The 16491-nt window shown below is 42.2% G+C and overlaps 1 protein-coding gene across 2 annotated transcripts in view; it reads left to right on the top strand.

The window, feature by feature from the left end:
- The window catches only part of LOC124555664 (protein Wnt-16-like), a 776949-nt gene that overhangs the window by 217063 nt on the left and 543395 nt on the right, over window positions 1-16491 (top strand). The window lies entirely within an intron of this gene.

The following is a 16491-nucleotide window of genomic DNA, read 5'->3' as shown; positions in this document are numbered from 1 at the left end:
ACGTTAAGTGATACATTCAGGATAATTAAAATGACGGAGTACAAAAGTCCACGCTTATAGTTTCTATATCTACATCTACAGCTACATGGATACTCTGTAAATCAGACTAAAGGGCCTGGCAGAGGGTTCATCGAACCACCTTTACAATAATTCTTTATTATTCCACTCTCGAAAAGCGTGCGGAAAAAACGAACGCCTACATCTTTCATGCGAGCTCCGATTTCTTTTATTTTATTATGATGATCGTTTCTCCCTACGTAGGTAGGGGTCGATAAAATATTTTCGCATTCGGAGGAGAAAGTTTGTGCCTCAAATTTGTATTTCATACAAAGACTATGTGGCTTGTGAAAACGAGTTAGTTTCGAAACAAATCAGTCAAAAATATGAGTTGCATTTGAAACTGTATTTCACTCAAAATTTTACTAATCTAGGAAAATATGCAGTGTTTTTATACGGCGATATCCGACTACAAAGAAAAAGAAAAAAAGAATCATTTTCAAAATCATTGAAAAGTGAAAGCTCACGTAAATACCGTGAAATATAAATTACGCTAATGAAGATCAGTGCAGCAACAGTCCAATGTGTCTTTCAAGTGTGGTTAATTTCCGCATAGACTAAAATACTCAATAACGAAATCTTTTGCATAAAAGTGGAGGAAAACTACCATAGTTTTCGAGTGTTTGTGGAAAGATAATTGTAATAGATTAGTAGCATCTCGATGTAAAGGATCTGGTTCAGACCGGTAAGCCGAATTCAGCAAATGGTTATCAACACAAAACCGCAATTTACACTCCTGGAAATGGAAAAAAGAACACATTGACACCGGTGTGTCAGACCCACCATACTTGCTCCGGACACTACGAGAGGGCTGTACAAGCAATGATCACACGCACGGCACAGCGGACACACCAGGAACCGCGGTGTTGGCCGTCGAATGGCGCTAGCTGCGCAGCATTTGTGCACCGCCGCCGTCAGTGTCAGCCAGTATGCCGTGGCATACGGAGCTCCATCGCAGTCTTTAACACTGGTAGCATGCCGCGACAGCGTGGGCGTGAACCGTATGTGCAGTTGACGGACTTTGAGCGAGGGCGTATAGTGGGCATGCGGGAGGCCGGGTGGACGTACCGCCGAATTGCTCAACACGTGGGGCGTGAGGTCTCCACAGTACATCGATGTTGTCACCAGTGGTCGGCGGAAGGTGCACGTGCCCGTCGACCTGGGACCGGACCGCAGCGACGCACGGATGCACGCCAAGACCGTAGGATCCTACGCAGTGCCGTAGGGGACCGCACCGCCACTTCCCAGCAAATTAGGGACACTGTTGCTCCTTGGATATCGGCGAGGACCATTCGCAACCGTCTCCATGAAGCTGGGTTACGGTCCCGCACACCGTTAGGCCGTCTTCCCCTCACGCCCCAACATCGTGCAGCCCGCCTCCAGTGGTGTCGCGACAGGCGTGAATGGAGGGACGAATGGAGACGTGTCGTCTTCAGCGATGAGAGTCGCTTCTGCCTTGGTGCCAATGATGGTCGTATGCGTGTTTGGCGCCGTGCAGGTGAGCGCCACAATCAGGACTGCATACGACCGAGGCACACAGGGCCAACACCCGGCATCATGGTGTGGGGAGCCATCTCCTACACTGGCCGTACACCACTGGTGATCGTCGAGGGGACACTGAATAGTGCACGGTACATCCAAACCGTCATCGAACCCATCGTTCTACCATTCCTAGACCGGCAAGGGAACTTGCTGTTCCAACAGGACAATGCACGTCCGCATGTATCCCGTGCCACCCAACGTGCTCTAGAAGGTGTAAGTCAACTACCCTGGCCAGCAAGATCTCCAGATCTGTCCCCCATTGAGCATGTTTGGGACTGGATGAAGCGTCGTCTCACGCGGTCTGCACGTCCAGCACGAACGCTGGTCCAACTGAGGCGCCAGGTGGAAATGGCATGGCAAGCCGTTCCACAGGACTACATCCAGCATCTCTACGATCGTCTCCATGGGAGAATAGCAGCCTGCATTGCTGCGAAAGGTGGATATACACTGTACTAGTGCCGACATTGCGCATGCTCTGTTGCCTGTGTCTATGTGCCTGTGGTTCTGTCAGTGTGATCATGTGATGTATCTGACCCCAGGAATGTGTCAATAAAGTTTCCCCTTCCTGGGACAATGAATTCACGGTGTTCGTATTTCAATTTCCAGGAGTGTATTTATTTGCGTGAGAGGTACTTGCAGGACTGATTGGAAAACAGAGTGCCGGAAGTGTCATCTTCGATTTAACATGAGCATCTGACTGTGTAGGACTAAGCATACAGGGTGAGAGATCTAAGGCAGGGCACCTCGAATACATTCAGAATGAAGTAAAATGTCGAGATGTGATCATCGCCAAGTGCCAAGTTATAGTGAACAATACGGCGAATTTCCTGACGCCTGCTAGTAACTTTTATTGTTTGTGTCCGCCGAATTACGACACCGACTTCGTTTTTTTAATTTTTTTGTAAGGGCACTACATATTTTTTCTGTGGTATTTGGAAGATACGTTTAAGAGAACTTCAACGATATAAGACGTATAGTGTTTGATGAAACAGTATCAAGATATAAACGCTGCAAACAACTATCCCGCCTTGGGGAGATGAGGTTTCAGAAGCGTCTGCCCTGTTACACCAAATGTGAGCAAGCTCGTAACTCAGGTACAGTTGGTGTGTTTATCATCACGAACTGTCATACCAAGTGCTCAAAATGTTGGTAATGAGCATTGCTGCACACTATTAAGTTCAGATGATTGAAATGGCTCTGAGCACTATGGGACTCAACATCTGAGGTCATCAGTCCCCTAGAACTTAGAACTAATTGAACCTAAGTATCCTAAGGACATCACACATATCCATGGCCGAGGCAGGATTCGATCTGCAACCTTAGCTGCCGCGCGGTTCCAGACTGAAGGGCGTAAAACCGCTCGGCCACACTGGCCGGCTCACTATTAAGTGATTCAGGAGAAACAATACTACACGTTAAACTTCATCTAGAGTTAACGGCGGCACAGCTCCGTGTTTTAAGTCACTTAATGCCTTCAGGATCGTCGGTGTTTCAGAATAGTCTTATTGTTTTAATTTTCACCACCAATAAAAGTATGGAAGTGCCAAGTATGGTGAGAGCGCAGACGATTTTTCGTTTCATGAACGACCGTTCTAATGCTCTCCAAATGTTCTCTTAAGAATGTCTGTCATTACATGTACGGAATGGGAGGGACATCTGTCATGTTGGTACCCTACTGATTGCCCTATGTCCAGTGGAATGTCTTCCAGCACGCGGTGTAGCCTCGCCGTCTGGGGCGCCTAGCCATGGTTCGCGCGGATACTTCCGTCGGATGTTCGAATCTTCTTTCGGGCATGGGTGTGTGTGTATGTTGTCCTTAGCGTAAGTTAGTTTAAGTAGGACAGATGACCTCAGCAGTTTGGTCCTATAGGAACTAAAAAAAAAAGTCTTCCAATAACTTCACAGTAACATATGTTAGGAAATCCAGATACTTGAGTGTATTCAGATTCCCATCAATAAAACAGGGACCAATGATGCGTGTCTTGAACAACGTGCACCAAACGTCGATAGACCAAGGGCATCGTTTTTATCCACTTCTTTGAGTCAGTGAGGATTAGCAACTAACCAACAGTGCATCTTGCGAAGACTGACTTGCCCATGGTTTGTAAACGACACGTTTTCCTCTAACCAAATTTTGCCTAGATATGCCGCATCTCTTTGCACTTTTCGTAGACAACATTCGGAGAACTTCAACAAATTTTTGAACTCACTCCCTTGAAGCTGTAGATGCAGAGAAATGTGAAAAGAATGAAATGCGAGGGATTGTATTTCTTGCAGAATACTCGTTTGGTTGATCCCTCTCGTACTTCCGAGACGCGTCTTAGCGTCGTTTGTATTGTGTGTTACTGCTGCTTCAATTCTAGTTTCATTTCTTTCATTAGTTGCTCTTCTTTATTCTTGGCGTATTTTATTCTCCACACTTCCTGTTTCTAGAACTTTTTTCTTATAATGTTTGCAAAGACAGATCGTTAATACTTGGCAAGATCTGGATACTCTTCAACATACAACTGCAACGTTGGTCTAATAGTTTGGCGACATTTGTCATAAACGATTTTCACTTTTTCGAGTGTCGTCTAGATTGTGAACTGACTGATGGGCTCAATAGCTTTACAAGCAAATTATCTGATTGCTAATAAAGCAGAAAACAGCCGGACGGGCCTCAAGCACACAGGTAAACATTAGAATTATACGTGAGGCACATGTCTGCTAGCATTTATAATAATAAGGCAAATGTTTGTGGAACCCCTTCTCCTGACGGCGGGAGAGTTGTTTGTGACACTGTTATCTTGATATTATTTGATAAAGTCCCATACATGTTACGCCGTTGAAGCTGTTTTACAGGGTTCTTTCAAATAGCACAGAAAAAGTGTACAGTTGCACTAAAAGAAAGTCGGTGTCGTAATTCGGCGATTATAAACAATAAAAATTACTTCCGAACATCAGGAAATTTGCCATGCTGTCCACTATAGCTTGGCAAGAACCACATCTCGATATATATATATCATTCTGTATGTATTTGGGGTCGCCTGCCATAGTTGCCTCACCCTGTATTTTTCATTAGTTTCAGTAAGTAATAAGCAGAAAATCGTCCTCCCTTATAATCAAACAGTTGATAGAACTCAGTATCTTTTTGTTCTGGCTTAGCCACAAGCGCCGGAACGAAGAGGAAGAACGCAAGACCAGAGAAGGCGGTGAGGAAACGTCAGCCAATAGCCCGCTGACAAGGACCACACCAGGCCAGGAGCGACCTCTGCAAGAAGTAAACATAGGCGCCGCTCCTGCCAGCCTCAGCCGCTCAGATCGGCCCCGTATACGGACATTAGTGAAAAGTATTCGAGGAGTACTAGCACGGCCCAGCAGAGAGTGCTACGAGAACAGTTAGTAGTGATCCACAACCTGTGTGACAGACTTGCCTGAACATTGTATACAAGGTGGTCCATTGATCGTGACCGGGCCAAATATCTCACGCAATAAGCGTCGAACGAAAAAACTACAAAGGACGAAACTTGTCTACCTTGAAGGGGGAAATCAGATGGCGCTTTTCGAAAAGTGTAAGAGACTGGCGAAAAACCAAGTTGGTAAATGAATATAGCCATTTATCTATTTAATAAGAATCGCGTACGTCGGGATATTAGTTTTGGAATCAAAGAATTTAACAGATTAACATCAGTCAAAGGACAAAGATTTGTTTACATGGGTACTGATTATGTTTATCACTCATTTTATCAATATGTACATCTAAATCTACATTCAAACTCCGCTAGACACCTGACGGTGTGTGGCAGAGGGTACCTAGAGTACCTCTATCGGTTCTCCCCTCTATTACAGTCTCGTATTGTTCGTGGAAAGAAGGATTGTCGGTATGCCTCTGTGTGGGCTCTAATCTCTCTGATTTTATCCTCATGGTCTCTTCGCGAGATATACGTAGGAGGGAGCAATACACTGCTTGACTCCTCGGTGAAGGTATCTTCTCGAAACTTCAACAAAAGCCCGTACCAAGCTACTGAGCGTCACTCCTGCAGCGTCTTCCACTGGAGTTTATCTATCATCTCCGTATTCGCGATTACTAAATGATCCTGTAACGAAGCGCGCTGCTCTCCGTTGGATCTTCTCTACCTCTTCTATCAACCCTATCTGGTACGGATCCCACACTGGTGAGCAATATTCTAGCAGTGGGCGAACAAGTGTACTGTAACCTACTTCCTTTGATTTCGGATTGCATTTCCTTAGGATTCTTCCAATGAATCTCAGTCTGGCATCTGCTTTACCGACGATTAATTTTATATGGTCATTCCATTTTAAATCACTCCTAATGCCTACTCCCAGATAATTTATGGAATTAACTGCTTCCAGTTGCTGACCTGCTATATTGCAGCTAAATGATAAAGGATCTTTCTTTCAGTGTATTCGCAGCACATTACACTTGTCTACATTGGGATTCAATTGCCATTCCCTGCACCATACGTCAATTCGTTGCAGATCCTAATGCATTTCAATACAATTTTCCATTGTTACAAACTCTCGATATACTACAGCATCATCCACAAAAAGCATCAGTGAACTTCCGGTGTTATCCACAAGGTCATTTATGTATATTGTGAATAGCAACGGTCTTACGACACTCCCCTGCGGCACACCTGGAATCACTCTTACTTCGGAAGACTTCTCTCAATTGAGAATGACATGCTGCGTTCTGTTATCAAGGAACTCTTCAATCCAATCACACAATTGGTCTGATAATTCATACGCTCTTACATTGTTGGACACCAGATAAAAGAATTGTCTTCAGAGTTTCTACTGCTTTTTGCATTCTGGATACTTCAAACTGTCTGATGTCATAATAGGATTAATTCAAAAGCTGCTGCACATCTAGAAGATTTCTTGATCCATATTTTTATACACCATTTTCTCAAGATGGGATTGTCTATTAGAAACTAAGGATCTCGGTCCTGCAGCTGAAACAACAGGTTGTGAAAGGCAGTTGATTGTCGTCTTCAGCTCTGAACAACCTTGGTTTTTTTGGACAAATGATGATTCTAATAATTACTTTCAACTTTATTCAAAATGTCCTCCAGATTTACAGTAGCAGTTTTCAACCATTCAGTTATGTTCCTCGTTTTGGTCTTTGAATCTGCCCTCATACGATGTGTCAAAAAAGATGGAATAGCATGCTTTTCGGAAGCATATCATGATTTTCATGGGCTGATTTACTTTTCCGACGAAAGACAAATCCTAATAGAACTTTTAAAACAACAGCTTTTGTTTCCTCTCGATGTTTTGGAAGTACCGACTATAATTTCTCCGAATGTCTTACCAGTGCGAGCTGTCATTCATCTCCATTTGCTTCCAAATGCTGACAAATGAAATTCACCCAGGCAGATACCTCAGCATCTTTTTGTCGTCCAACACCTCTGTGAATTGCAACATCAGATTTGAAAAATCGTTTCGCAAAGTTGCTAAGCTATCTACCTTCAACCACAAGAAGATCTTGTATGTGCCCCACTTGAAATTTTACTTGAGTTCCCCAGTCGTTATTCCGTTCTGACACCGTTTCCACTACCAATTTTGAAAACGTCTTTACAATGTCACGAACATATTCCACGAAATCCTGTGGTGCGTCTTCCCCACAAAATAAACAGTTTGTTTTGAGGTAAAGTTTTTGAACTGACAATCGATAAATGTGGGATTCATTTTCCACTGCATCCATTCTTCTAATAAGATTTTCTGCACTTTTAATGAAAGTCAACAACGGTACGGTTCACCAAAGGAACATGTATACAACAATTTCTTGTCTTAATCCTCTCAATAAACGTTTGTGTGCATTTTTCTTTCACCCTGACAGATGTACCCTGTCCATAACACTTTCATCACAAATCAAACAGTCAGACGTCGCTCTGACTGCCACTCACAAACGTAATTAGTGATCAGTTGACGACTAATGCTTCCTCTACTGCCAAATTTAACTGTGGTCAATAAAAGACTCGGAAGTAAGTACACATTATTGACAGCGGAGCAACAAAAACCAGAGATTGTACTGACAGATAAATGAAATAGCAAGAGTGAATATTAGAAAAAAACCATTTAATGGAAAGTAAAAATTAACTGTCATTAACCATGCGATTCCATGAAACTGATAAATGGCGATATTTACTAACCAACTACGTTTTTAGACACTTTCTTTGACATACTGATAACCATTTTAATACTCTAAAACATTTCCTCTAGAATTTTTTCTTGTAAAATGGGCGAATTTTCAGACAGTGAGCGTTTTATGGCGCCGAAACAAGTGTTAATCGAAAGATGAAAAACGAACGTTCTCTGATGTATCGTGGAAGACGTGGAAGTGACAATGTTCCATGAAAGCGCATTATAGATACGTTCACATTCAAATGTGGTGCTCATTTGAAGCAATGAGAATAAAGTTAAATTAATCCTCTTCCAACACAATTATTGAGGTGATTGCAAAGGCTGACAGGGACCTAAAACAGGACACAAACGGCACAACGACTTCAGACTTCTATGGAGAAGTATCGATCAGAAAAATGGAATGAAACTGCAAGAAAGCTGTTACAGGTTATAGTTGACATCAATCGACCTGTGTGTCGGTAAAAGTCTGTAAACTCCATGCAGTAGTCGACCATTGCCAATCTTAGCGATCTAACAATGTTACATCTTGCCTAATTTAGTGTCATGTCCATTACAATTAATAAGAACCATATTTGAACATAAACATTTCTATTCTTAGCTTTTGCGAAACCTTACAACTTTTATCTGTCATTTCTACCATAGCACTTAGAAGGATGGCGTAGTGCTTAATACACTAGACACGCATTCGGGAGCTCCGAGCTCAACCCCAGAGCTAGCCATCCAACTTTGAGTTCTCCGTGGTTTCACAGTTCACTCTGCGCGAATACCGAGATGCTTCCCTGAAGACTCCATGCCGCTTCTTTCGCATCCAATAATAAAAAAATCCGAGCAAAGCTCCGTCTTCAAAGACGGAGCTGTCGAATATACATAAACTACTAAACTGACTTGCTTACTTCTACCACAGCATGCGGTCGATGGGCCTACGAAGAAGCGGAAACGGTGCATATGTTGTCGGGACTGAGCAAAATGGAAATTATTTTCCATGTCCTCTCTTTGTGATGGTCTTCGTGCTGCTTCCCCGCCCAACAACTAATTATTTGTTAAAATTTAAATGGGTCTTTGAAATTATTTTGCTGCCTAGATCGCATTTACATAAGGAAGCTAAAATGTGATGACTAGCTACTTTCTGTTGTAAATGACAACTTTCCTCAAATCATGATCATATTAAATGCAGGCTGAATACAGACTGGACGTATCAGTAGCAATCATCACGCGGCGGCATGCATTTATTTGGAAAGCGACATGACAAATAAATTTGGTGCTAATAGTAACAACAAAGTTGAACCTGGGTTATACGCTTAGGTCGAACAAACTGGTTGTACCAGTACAAATCAAATTGTGTGAAATGAAGATACGACGAAAAACTGTCATGCAACTGCATTGTCATTGTATGTTGATTTAGACATCATATTTTAATTTCCTTATGTAAATTTGATCTAGACATTGAAAGATTTTTGTAATTCTTTTTAAATTAACAAGTTCACAAATATTGCTTTCTCTTTCCTGTTAATGTCAGGCAGAAGAAACTCATTAGTGTTTGAAATTATACCACTTGTTGGAAAGACGTGGTTTACATACATGTATGTACACCGCAGTCTCTAAACAATGTATACAATGTGCTTCAGTTGCCCCTACTAATGTCGTTCTATGCAACCCACGATGTCATATCTGGCCCTCAAGACAGATTTTCACACTCTGTCTCTCACTACGCTCAAACTATTGGTCCTATAGAAAAAATGAACTGGACCTTTTTTGTAGAACGTTTAATGCATTTAAACTTAGTTCTGGGATACGTTTTTGCTAGAGGCCACAGTTTTCGAGTTATCAGAGGAAAACGCACAGCAGTGATCTTCAAAGCCACCTCCACCCCCACACTCATTCCTCACCTGTCATGATTTCTAGTATGTTATTTGTGGTACTCTATCCTACCACTGTCAAAAATGTCCGAGTACACGAACTATTCCCGATATTCGACCTTTCTTGGTCTCTAGTGGCTGGGCCATTATGCCACAGCATAGCCGGCTATTTCGTAAATATTATTAATTTAAACGTGCCCTTGTAGATAATTAAAGAAGTTGCAAGTCCACTTCAGTAGATATTCATTTGTTGAACCCCCTCTTACCCCCTCCCCCCCCCTAAATAAGCACCGAGCGGGGTGGCGCAGTGGTTAGACACTGGACTCGCATTCGGGAGGCCGACGGTTCAATCCCGCGTCCGGCCATCCTGATTTAGGTTTTCCGTGATTTCCCTAAATCACTCCAGGCAAATGCCGGGATGGTTCCTCTGAAAGGGCACGGCCGACTTCCTTCCCGATCCTTCCCTAATCTGATGAGACCGATGACCACGCTGTCTGGTCTCCTTCCCCAAACCAACCAACCAACCTAAATAAGCGCGACTGCTACGGTCGCAGGTTCGAATCCTGCCTCGGGCATGGCTGTGTGTGATGTCCTTAGGTTAATTAGGCTTAAGTAGTTCTAAGTTCTAGGGGACTGATGACCACAGCTGTTAAGTCCCATAGTGCTCAGAGCCATTTGAACCCTAAATAAAATCCTCTCTACGCCTATGCCAGCAAAAATGTTCCATTATTAGGTAGCAACCACTACAGTGGTGTCACGAAAAACAAAGAAAAAACTGGTCATGTGCGAGTAGGGCTCGTGCTCAGAGTGTTCTGCACAAATTTAAAAATGTTCATTTATAGATTATGATTAGAGAGTGTCAAAATATGTGACACAAATGGCCCTATCTTTTGACAGCATTGACTTAGAAGATTAAATTTTGACACCCCAAGGGATCGTAGACCTTAATATTTGACATATGTTTCAGTTTTATACCTCCCACATTACCGATCGATGTACGGACCCTAACAAATAAAATTTAAAAAAGCATAACTGTGTACGAAATTTCGAAAGAAGTGTGGTGCGAGAGTTTATTATAAGCACTTTTTGTGTTCTAGAAACTTAATTTAAACACGTAAAACGACTCCACAAATAAATCACAAATGTGGTCATGGAGTTGGAATCTTATCATTCATGAGAATTTTTCGTCATCTTTTAAGGGTTTGTGTAGTTACAGTGACGTTAAACCTCACAAAATGTGGTTGTACAGATGCCTATATTCTCGCCGAATTGCATTTGTGAACAAAACTGGAAGGAGTGCAACAGACACAGCAAGCTGGTTTATGGAACACTAATTTATATGTCGGCGTAGCCAACAGAATGCTTTCACGGGGACTTTAATGTGTCAAAGTGGGAGAACCAAGACAGTGTCAGAGGGCACAAGAGCAAGCTAGCCAAATGTGCAGAACTGGAGTAAACGATATATGAGTAATAGTTGGGAGTTGTAATGAGCACTGGTCTGTAGGTGTTCACTGAAGGCGCGCCGTAAATACGCTAAAAGCCCTATGGCGGGAAAGGATCGCTCCGGTGTGGAATGCTACCTGCACAGTCTCTCCCCGGATGGCCTTTCATCTCGCCGACAAATCCCATTGTGCGGCCCGCCTTTCAGCGCGCGCCTACCTACCGCGGACACATACACCGTGCGCGGTCTCCTCCCGCTACCTCCGGCCGCTCGCACTGTTTAGATGAAACAGTTCTCCCATTCGCACATTTTCTTTTCCCCGAATACGGTTAATCACTATTAGCACAGGACTCAACTGTTTTCCAGCCCCGGATGTACGATATTTCCGAACCGGGACAAAAACTTGATGGTAGTGCACCCCACCGCCCCACTTCCCTCTCGAGCGTTTGATACAGGATGTCAAAAATTAAAAAAAATCGATTATTCAAAAATATGGTTATTTTATGTGTGTGAGACAATAAGAACTTTTCAGAAAATTTGCAATCTTTATTGCGTATTAGCAAATAACTTTCTCCTTTGTGTGACATTAAATTAAATATAAGAAACATAAAACAAGTAAAGACAAGAGACAAGCATACGGTACACATTTCTTCAATCCTTAGGTCCCGGAATTTTGTTCTCTCTAATCTTGCGACAGCTTTACACGGCGAGCTTTCCTTTCGGCAAAACAATCTATTACATCATCGTAGTTCGTCGAACATTTGCCACATGAAAACTCAAAATTTCGTTGTTTACTACTGAAAAAACAGTCAGTACGGATAGTAACCAAGACTGGTGTGGTTTCTCGATTTGATTATGTCTATTTTGTCACTGTCTGCTAGATGAAACGAAACAGGCTTTTCTAATATTGCAGAAGTTGTAATACACGCCAAATAGGCGAGACTATTTTAGCGCTTAGGGTAATTATTTTCTACCTCATTTACACAAATACCAAGACAGAATATAATTCACGAAGTACCAATATCAAATGCCTATTAGCCATACTACAAGCGAAAAGTTTTGTTAGAAAATAGCTTGACATTTCGTCCATATGCTCCAGTTTCTAAAGCGTGAGATCGAAAAGCAGTAGCAGTACGAAATTTTTATATTAATTCGGAATCGTCATATTCAGCCATATAATTTGTATGATATCCCCGTTTCTTCTCATTCCTCGTTCTTACAAGCTATCTTGTCATCACTAATTCTGTAACTGTTCCTACCGTTGTCAAAACTTATTCTCGGGTTAACTTCACTAACCCTGCCAGAATCATCAGTTTGGTTATCCCGCGTTTATTCTCCAGTTAGGTGTTATTACGTGTTTGTACAACACGCTTTCCGCGCTATTCCGAGAATAGAACTTCAACGGCTGCTACCGCAGACTGTACAACTGGCACTAAGTAGTGTAGCGATCTGGCAAAAATTTTCTATCAAAATTTCATTTTATTGGATACGTTGAGAAGATAATATGACATCTGACTTACCTGTTATTTCTCTTAGTCGTTTATTTCGACTCTAGTTGTTTGAATCTACGGATTTTGCTAATAGTTATAACAATGCTTATCAATCGCACACCGATTCAACCACATAAACAAACAGTGACTGGCATTCACTCGTTCGAGTTTATTTGTCTCAACAGGTATAGCCCCGTCTCCTTTTGTCTGCGGGAAAGTTTTTTATTTCTAACTGTAGATGCGACTTGAATTCCCCTGGCAGAGACATCAGGTACACTACACACGCATTCAAAAATCAACTTATGATTCGTTCAGAAATCAACTTAGAAAGTGGTCAAAAATGTTCAGAAACTAACAGGGATGCGTTTCAAAATCATATCAATAATCGATCGACCGAAGTGCGCAGGATGCTAGGCCCTTTGTGAAACAAAATTATTTTCTACTATAATATGAATTTGGCGCCGCCTGAAATTGCCGCCCAGGGCAAATACCCCGGTTTGCTACCCCCTCCCCCTCCCCCCCCCCCCTCCCGCACCCATCACTCCCAGATGAGGTCCTGCTTTTTCCGAGAAGGAGACTCATTTCCCATTCCATCTTTTTCTCAAGTATTCATTTGTAAGCGCGGTATGGTCCGAATACCCTCGCTCATGAAGAGCGTCTCAAAGCGGTACCTTTTTCAAAGCTCGTCATTTGTTCACGTGCTACCGGTGTGAGCATTTACGGAAGCAAATAGAAAATGGTTCAAATGGTTCTGAGTACTATGGGACTTAACATCTGAGGTCATCAGTCCATTAGAACTTACAACTACTTATACCTAACTAACCTAAGGACATCACACACATCCATGCCCGAGGCAGGATTCGAACCTGCGACCGTAGAGGTCGCGCGGTTTCAGACTGAAGCTCCTAGAACCGCTCGGCCACACCGGCCGGCTCAGGTCTGTCAGTATGATCTTATATGTATTATGTGCATGCTGTGTCTTTTATGAAAATTGCCGTAATCAATCCGCTTGAAAGGGAAACAGTCTGTCAGCAACAAATTTGCTCTATTTTTTTAATCAGTGAATTGAATGTAGAGAGAAGAACCGATGACCGCTATTGTTAAAGAAAACGTAAGAAAGGTAGAAAACTATTTCTGTTCGACAAGGGTTGCAAAAATGATTAAACAGTATCAAAACGGACAGCATTAAACTTTCAGCCCTGTAAGGAACAGTTTGTAGGATCAATGGTACGAATCGGAAATATTATGTGTCACGTGCTGTGTAAGTTAATGCCGTGGAAGAAGGTGCTGAAAATGAAAAGACTAATTATGGATGATTACCATAACATAATATAAAGGTAAAAGAGCTACATGGCAAGTTCGAATGCAGCCGAATCCTTACTGACAAACAAAAGCTGGAGCGGTTCTAGGCGCTTCAGTCTGGAACTGCGCGACCGCTGCGGTCGCAGGTTCGAATCCTGCTTCGGGCATGGATGTGTGTGATGTCCTTAGGTTAGTTAGGTTTGATTAGTTCTAAGTTCTAGGGGACTGATGACCATAGAAGTTAAATCCCATAGTGCTCAGAGCCATTTTGAACCAAAATCAATATACGCAATTTGCAATAAGAATTCTGTAAATTCTAAAGCAGTGTCAGTGAAAACTGTGTCAAAATGACAAATGTTATCATTCTGCGTTTGCAAACTCAGTTAGTGAATCAAAGTAATCTGTTCGATTTCTAGTCAATAATGTTAATCTCCTTCAAAAACACGCAAGTCGGTACTGTCATTAAGGACTGAGGACCAATATCACAGTCACTTTGTTACAGAATTATGGAATATATTATGTGTTTTGGTGTGAAATTACTTTTAGAGACCACAGAGACCAGACAGCTCATCTGTTGGAATCAATACGGATTCTGGAGCACCAGCTGCTTGATGTCAGCTCGATGAATTCGTTCACGAGATCCACCAGGCTGTTGAGGGTGGGCCCAGTTTGATGCTGTGGTTAATGACTTCTGGAAAGCACTCGACGGAGCTCTGTGCCGACGCCTGTTAACAAAAATACGTGTTCATACAATTTAAGAATAGGTAGGTGACTGGATAGAAGTCATTCTAGCAAACAGCATCGGTTCCTAAATAGGCAGATATTTTCGTGTTCATACAGTTTAATAATATGTAGGTGACTGAATAGAAGTCATTCTAATGAACAGTATCGGTTCCTAAGTAAGCAGATATTCTTAGAACCGGAAGTACCGTCTGGTGTACCTCAAGCAAGCTTGATGGCTCCCTGGAGCCGCTCACAACCGTCAACTGTATAGAAGTGTCTGTCAGAACGATGTATAATAGAAACTATGTAAACCACACTTAACGCACATCTGCATTGATTATCATATTTTTTTCTGATATATCATAGCTTTCACTGACTCGGTATTACTTCCAAAACGATATGTTCCTATTCCAGAGTTGTTGTACGGGGTATATCAAAAAGAATCATGCGATTTAAAAGAATTAGAACTATCACGTTATTTGAGATATGAGCGTGAACAACATACTGTTGGAAAGAGCAAACTCTCGAGTTTTACATGGTTCCCGCTAGGTATCAGCAGTGTGCGCCTACTTCAGTTCTATTAGAAATGGTGTCGGCACAACGGAAAGCTTTTTGCGTTCTACGTTTTGCTCAGCTCGGGTCAGTAATAACTGTCCAGCGTGAGTTTCGTACTGGGTATAGTGTGGAACCTCCTTCAGCTCAGAGCATTACACGATGGCATGAAAAATTCCGAGAAACAGGTTGTTTGTGTAAAGGCAAATCGCCGGGCAGTCCCCGCGTGTCTGACACGGACGTCGGACGAATCCGCCAAAGTTTCACCAGGAGTCCGGAGAAATCCGTTCGCTCAACATACCCCCGATGTCCGCCTGGCATGTGTTGCGTCGACGTTTACACATGAAACCATACAAAACTCAGCTACTGCAAGCTCTTCTTCAAGGTGACAAACAACAACTTGTGGAGTTCTGTAATTTCGTTCTTGGCAAGATGGAGGATGACAGTTTTCTTCCACGCTTAGTGTTTAGTGACGAGGCAACATTCCATTTAAATGGAAAGGAGAACCGTCACAATATGAGAATATGCAGTACGGAACAATAACATGAAGTTGTACAACATGAGAGGGACTTTTCAAATTTAACGTGTTTTGTGCAGTTTCACGGCAAAATGTGTATGGTCCATTTTTCTTTCCCGAAAACACTGTTTCAGGAAGCACATATCTCGATATGCTTGAGAACTTTCTCTTCTCACAGTTAGAGGCTGATTCCAACGACTTCATATACCAACAGAATGTTGCACCTGGCATCTGGAAGTGCGGGCAATTTTAAATCAAAGGATTACTGAACGATGGATCGGTTGCACTGGACCAAATGATTCAGTCTTACACTACTGGCCACCAAGGTCATCCGATCTGACTATATGTTATTATTTCTTGTTGGGATTTATAAAAGACTCTGTTTACGTGCCTCTGTTACCAACAACAATGAATGAATTGAGACGTCGCATAACAGCAGCTGTAGAAGCTGTAACTCAAGACATGCTCGCTGCAGTGTGGGAAAAATCTGAATGCTGCATTGACATATGCTGTGCATCTCATGGGGATCATATTGAACACCAATGAAAAGGTATGAAAAAAAAACTTTTTGAGTTTCCCGTTCATTAAAAAACAAAATTCACTGCATATGTTTATTAGTTTCAGAAATATAGACGTTCCAAATTGGATTTTTTTTGGTATGCCCTGTATTTTAACTCCTTCATCACCTTAATTTGTGCGCAACGTTTTGAATCACACAATCTATATGTTTTCGGGCTTTCGGAACTCCTTACAGTAAAACTGAATGTGATTATTAGAACGATGTGATGAAATTTTCTACAGAAGACCCACATAAAAACCTACGAGAAGAAATCGTATCTCCAATAAAACGCAGTTAATGGAGAG

The sequence above is a fragment of the Schistocerca americana genome, chromosome X (genome assembly GCF_021461395.2).
Source record: "Schistocerca americana isolate TAMUIC-IGC-003095 chromosome X, iqSchAmer2.1, whole genome shotgun sequence".
In the NCBI taxonomy this organism is placed as follows: Eukaryota; Metazoa; Arthropoda; class Insecta; order Orthoptera; family Acrididae; genus Schistocerca; species Schistocerca americana.
Note: the sequence above shows the minus strand (reverse complement) of the source record. Positions and strands in the feature narration are given on the sequence as shown.